The following is a 6590-nucleotide window of genomic DNA, read 5'->3' as shown; positions in this document are numbered from 1 at the left end:
GACGCTGGCTGATGAGATGAAGGACCGACGGCTGTTGAAGATAAAGGAGAGCGGGTGAGGCGGAGTTACTCGATGTCGAGGGGGAGCATGGAGAAGTTGGGTCGATGGTGATTGACGTGAAGGAGAGGGGATGCGGAGGTGGCACTAGAGGAAGGAGAGAGTGTGGGGTTAGGGTGGGTGGTCACACGTGAGCGGAGGAAGAGAGGGATGGGGTCAGGGCTTGATGGGTTCACGAGAGAGGAGGGGGAGAGAGAGGATGATGCTAAGGAAAGTGGGGAAAGAAGGCGGCTGTGGGGAAAAAAATTAGGGTTTCTCTCCCTTTTCTTCTTTTGTAATTTGTAATGGAAGGCTGCGATGACTTCTGAAATTCGGATTTTTTTTTGAATTTGGCTCTTCTTTTTTTATCTTTTTTTTTGGATCTGGCTCCTCTCTCTCTCTCTCTCTTTTTTCAAACTAAAAAAATAAAAATAGAATAAGTGAGAGGAAGAAAGAGATGTAAGAACCTGAGGTGGAGAAGAATCCGGTTGATCTAAGCTGGCTCTGATACCAAAAATGATACGTGACAACAGGATTTTTAAGGATTTATAGTGGGGATTTAGGAGATCTGGGGAAGAACAAGGATTTGAGGAAAGCTAGGGTTTGAAAAGATAACAAATTAATAATTTTAACACGATATGACCACGGATCGCAACCCGGACCTTGGCTTCACCACCATTGACTCAATCTTAAAGATCAAATCAATTACCCAAAGTCTCACAAAGGAAACCAAATTTTCTTCAAATAATCATTACTTTATTTCATAGAATTAGCCTCTTTAAATAGGCCTTCAACAACTACAAGTTCACTCCCATATCCGATGTGGGACTAAAATTATTGAGCAAATACAATAAAGAGGAAATAAAAAGTAATACTAGCTAGACTCCAAGTCTTCTCAAGATCAAAGTCACATATGAGCTGAGACAACACGACGGCGGCGGCGAAAATATGTGCGAAGTGGAAGCTGTGTCATGTCCTCATCATTCAAGTTCAAGCTTGAGAATGACTTCATGTAGAATAAACTCAAACACCCAATATTGATCAGCTCAAGGAGTAAGTAACCCCATTTTGAAGAGGCTTTGCTTGCTGACTCGTCAAACTTTCCTCAACCACTTGAAATCAATTTTGTTCTGGTAGATTTATTTTAGAGAAAAAAAACAAAGATGGTATATGTGTGTTCCACTTATATAAATGCTAAGGAGGGATACATTTTCCAGTGAATCAACTCTGAGCTCTCAAGATTTTAGTAATACTCCAGCTTCATAAAAAAACTAGAAGTGAACGACCTTGTCCTCATGAAAGTTGCGTCTGATTCAAGACCAACAATTACCTTCATGTATTTTACATGGGTAACAGAAAGCCTTGCAATGAGAGAGCCAGAAAGCATGAGCCCCAATGAAATATTCAAGATCATCATGATTGCTAACTTCAAGTTTGCGCAAACAATATTGACATTCTAATTTATCAAATCCAATCAGCATTCTCAAGGGAAGACTCCAACTTGACATTTGACAATATAACATCCGCCAATGAAATTGTCAATGCGTCATTCTGAGCTAATTGGCCCTCTATTCTTGATATGGGACTTTGCTAAGGCTTTGACTGGTTAAATTAAGCCTTTCTTATTCAAGTCCTACATAGGTGTTTCGGCTTAAGGTTGCGTAATTTGATTATTACTTGTCTCAGATTACGCAAATATTCGTCACAGATGTCGTCATGTCATATGTCATCATGGACTTTGACAAGTTGGCCCTAACTCACCTTACCTCTTCATTTACCATGGTTCAATTCGACAGAATTTTACAACTAAACCTGAAACTGGAATTCATAGAAAGAGTAGGCAACTCATTCGCCTTCTGTGGTGCCTTCACCACAATATGCAGTTAACAACCTAATATTGGAACCACTGAACCTGTGATCCATCGCTAAACTCAAGATATAATTTCTCGATTGTTTTGAACTCTTATCAGGCATTCACATCAACTTGAAGAATCATGCATTAATCAATTGGGTCCAAATACTGCTAATACAAATGGAGGAAGACATCTATAATTACAAAATTGGTACATTCTCATTCACTGCCGAATACTTACTCGGCGGACTCAAAAATCACAACATTCTATTTTCCCTCGAGCAAAACTACAATTCTCATCACCAAGCCTATACATACAGTAACAAATGTCCATTTACTAAACCCTAGAACTCAAAATAATACTAACTGAAATCAGATCATATATAATGCGAACCCCAAATAATTTTGTAACAATGTGAACAAAATCAAATTGAAATACATGCCGAAACACGCAAGCAATACGATCAAATTTTAAAGAATTACTGACAACAAGAGAGTTAAGCATAAGCAATAGTTCTAATCCCCCCAAAAAAGGCATTTTTTAAAATATTTAGGGGAAGAGTAGAAATCTCGTACCAATTTGGGCGAGATCTGATGGGCCAAATTATGGATTTGAGATCTTTGCTTCTTTGTGAGAGAGAGTTCGAGATTTTGAGAAGGGAAGAGATAAAAAATTCGCAAAACACAAAAGTCCCTTCGCTTTTGAAAGTGATGTCTTTTCGGCCAACTACTTAATTGACTGGGAAAAAAAATAGTTACTCAAATAATTTGGGAAAAGCCCACAATTCCATAATACGAATTTTTTTTAATTTTAAATTTGTATAAATTGGAAAGCAGCCGAAAAAATAAAATGGATATTTCGATCATTTATAATTCAATTTATTTATTTTTTATATTTCTATCTCCAACACCGTCCACTACTTCCATTTATTATACTCCAAAAATTAAAAGAATGATTAATTTTGTCATGAAATAGAAAAAACATCATAATGTTATTTTACAATGAAAAAGCCATTGATTGCATGGAAAAAAATGTAAACTCTTTTGGGGGAAAAATATTGTGAGAACTTTCATATTTATAAAGTGAATGTTTAGTTGAATATAATAATTAGCCAGATGTCTTGTATTGAACATATCAGTTTCATTTTCTTTCATCGGTTAAAAAAATAGAAGATAAAACTATTATAATACACAATAACATTTCTGAAAAAATTAGTGAAATATATAAAACATTGAACCTAGAAAACAACAAAAAAATAGTGGGTTTTTTTATGAGGGAAATTCCCTACTATTCTTAAAGCCTAATGCATCAACGCACGAGTATCGCATAGGTATTCTAGGAAATTAAACTTATTATGGGTGTTCACCATGAGAGTTGAACTTGACACCTTGGAATACTACTCATAATCAACTTATCAAGTCAGCTAATCCCTCTTGCATTATATATATTAATGATATTTTACTATCTAAAACACATATATCATTCTATTTATTTTATAGGTTAAGGTGTGAAACACCTCATAACTACCTTATCGCTTAGAATATGGATGAGAGAGAATTTTTCCGGAAAAACTTACTTAGAGTGCTATATTGCCATTGGTACTCAAAAATGAACTTTTTGGAGCATTGAAGCTGATGGCATGTTTTATTTAGACCATTTTAGAAAATAAATTATTTTCAAATTTAGAGTAATTATGTTCAAATTTATTGGATTATTGATCACTGTATTTATTAGTTAATTATATGTTCATAGCTATGTTTTAACCGATTAGGTGTCTGGTCATGTAATTAAATATGAATTGGATGGTTAATCACTTCTAATATTTTTCATGAATTAACATAATGGATTTGGACAAATTTTCAAAACCAACATGTTTTGAATCTTAATCTAAAAAAAGACATGTTTCAAACTTAATTTCAAAAACCGACCCAGTTGGCTCAAATTGGGTCGGTTTTTGAAAAAAAGTTCCCAAACTTCACGGGAGTTGAAGTCCCGTGAAGTTTTTTACGTAACAAAACTTCACGGGACTTCAACTCCCGTGAAGTTTGGGGACTTTTTTTCAAAAACTGACCCAGTTTCAACCCAACTGGGTAGGTTTTTGAAATTAAGTTTGAAACAGGTCAGTTTTGGGGATTTTTTGACAAAAAAGTCTGTTTTGAAAATTGGTCCTAATGGATTTCACTATATTGCATTGAAAAAGTCGTAATCACTTGGCATAATAGATCTCCTCCCCCAGTGTAATATCTTCAATTACTCAAAAGTGACACTAGACAACTTGTATTGAGCAATTTTATCATATTTCACATTTTATTTTGGAAATATTAACTTGTGGCATATTGAGTAAGTCATATTGCTGAAAAAAATAAATGAAAATTGACTAATAAAATTGATGGAAACTATTAGAAGTGAGTAGCAATCCAATTAATATATAATTACATGTCTAGCTATCCAATAAAAAATTGATATGAACATCAAATTAAGAGATAAATGTAGTGACCAATAATCAAATTAGTCTAGTGTGTTCACATTTAGTTGCAAAAAAGATTAATCTCGCATGTCATTAATTAAGGTCGTGTTAAGTGATGAAATAATAGAATTTTTTCTTTTTAAAATAAATATGAACATGGTTGTCTTTATATTAAATTTTGATCCATTTTCTTGTTTTCTCAAAACTTAAGATCGAAATTGCCAAAGCTTTTATGAAACTCTCAAAAGTAACCCTCCACCACTCCCATGCCATGATCAAACCATGTCAATCTATTATCTCATTTTATCCTCAAGAGGAGTGTAGGCTGTCTAAAAATCACAATAGATAGCTTATCCTCCATCAAACACCGATGATGGAAGTTACAATCTGACGACTTCCAGAAGGCTACAATTTGAAGACTTTCACGTAGATCGCTGAAGGTTACAATCTGACGACCTTCACGACAACCGACGAGAGCTCTAGTTCAACAGCATTCACAATCAACATCGGGAGTTACAATCTGACGACTCTCATATTCTCAAGGAGCCAAGACGAAGATTACAAGACAATGATCTTTGCAACGCTATGACAAAAGAGATTACTTTGTAATAACCTCTTCAAGACAAGACGCGGAGGTCCTCCCCGTGTGTCAACATTAAAACGCCAGGGTCGAACCCGCGTTACAACATCAAAACGCGAGGCTCGAACCCACGTTACAACATCAAAACGCCAGGGTTGAACCCGCGTTACAACATCAAAACACCAGGGTCGAACCCACGTTACAACATCAAAACGCCAGGGTCGAACCCGCGTTACAACATCAAAACGCTGGAGTCGGATCCGCGTTACAACAAGCGAAACGTGAGCGACCCTCGCGTTCGTAGGGGTCCAGCCAACACCGACCCCCGCGTTTCTAAGCTACAACAAACCAAAACGCGAGCAACCCTCGCCTTCATCAATGTTCAGCCAACACCCAACTTCGCGTCTCAATTCTAAGAGGCGAAGTTGGGTTCTGAACGCCAGATTGGGCGTTTTGACTTATTCAAACACAAGCCGAACGGCCTCAAAACCGTTATCCCACGTTCTGAGGGATTTTCGCCCACTTAGGAGTGGATTTAGAGGGCAGTTACACCCCCTTAATCCCCTATAAAAGCGAGTAAACTCAACTGAGTTCAGGGTTGGATTTTTATTTGGCTTGAATCGACCATTAAAGGCTGGCTTTTTGGAGCTGAGAATTGGCAGCAACAGGGGAGATCATTGGGCGAACTTCGAAGGAGATCGGCATCATCCTTCAACGAAGATTATCTTCAACTTCGACAACAGAGAGCTTTGATCCTTGGCTTATCAACCGAACTTTCGGTTTAAATCAACTCTTTTTTAAGAGTTTAAACTTGATCAGAGTTATCAACTCATCAAGAGTTTTAAACTTGCCACACAAGTTCTCCACAACGTCAAATCGTGAGGAGAAGACATCGTTCCAGTGAATCAAGACGTGCGGATCGTCAACGGAGAGCAAACTCGACGCGAGCATTCGAGGGAGGCACTCCATCGCCACCAAGAAGAACCCAGTTTTAAACAAAGGGGAGAATCAAATTCGTTCTCTTCTCTTTTGTAATCAAATTGTAACCGGAATTACAAAAGATGGCGACTCCGCTGAGGATGATGCTTCTCTGACGAAGAAGTGATGGTGCAATCCGATGTTCATCTCACTGGAACAACCGTCGAAACTCTCGTGGTAGAGTTTGATCAAGCCAAGTTCGAGGAGGCCCTCTCTTTTGGATCCTTTATCCCCAAGGCTATGCGCAAGATCCACAAAGTCTCCCAAGAGAATAAATCTCCAACTATTGCTGGAATGCCAAAGAAAGTCCTCTCCTTTAGCCATGATTACTCGGACAGCCCCTCCTCCTATGGAGTGGGCTCAGCTTTAGCCAAACTCGCGCCAAAGCGACGAGTATCGGGTCACAAAAAGCCCATCGCGGAGACCAACTCCGTCAACGCCGACGACATCATTGCAAAAGCCTTAAAACAGGCCAAGAAGAACGCTGCTCGACGAAGAAGAAGGTCTCAGCGACGAGCACACGAGCACAACTCCGAAAAAGTCAATCCTCCAACCAACGCGAACTTCGCGTTCGTGAGCCTAAACGCGATCCTGAACTTCGCGTTTATGAGCTTCGCGAGAACCAGACTGAACGCGGCCCTCAATGGCGCGTTTTACAGCCAAAACGCGGACCTCA

General features: G+C 38.3%; 1 protein-coding gene across 1 annotated transcript in view; it reads right to left on the bottom strand.

The window, feature by feature from the left end:
- The window catches only part of LOC109819914 (phosphoglycerate mutase-like protein AT74H), a 15207-nt gene extending 12605 nt beyond the window's left edge, over nucleotides 1–2602 (bottom strand). The window contains exon 1 of the mRNA XM_020385889.1: nucleotides 2465–2602. The gene's annotated coding sequence lies outside the window, so the exon portion shown is untranslated. The remainder of the gene's footprint in view (nucleotides 1–2464) is intronic.

The sequence above is a fragment of the Asparagus officinalis genome, chromosome 8, assembly GCF_001876935.1.
Source record: "Asparagus officinalis chromosome 8, Aspof.V1, whole genome shotgun sequence".
Classification (NCBI taxonomy): Eukaryota; Viridiplantae; Streptophyta; class Magnoliopsida; order Asparagales; family Asparagaceae; genus Asparagus; species Asparagus officinalis.
Note: the sequence above shows the minus strand (reverse complement) of the source record. Positions and strands in the feature narration are given on the sequence as shown.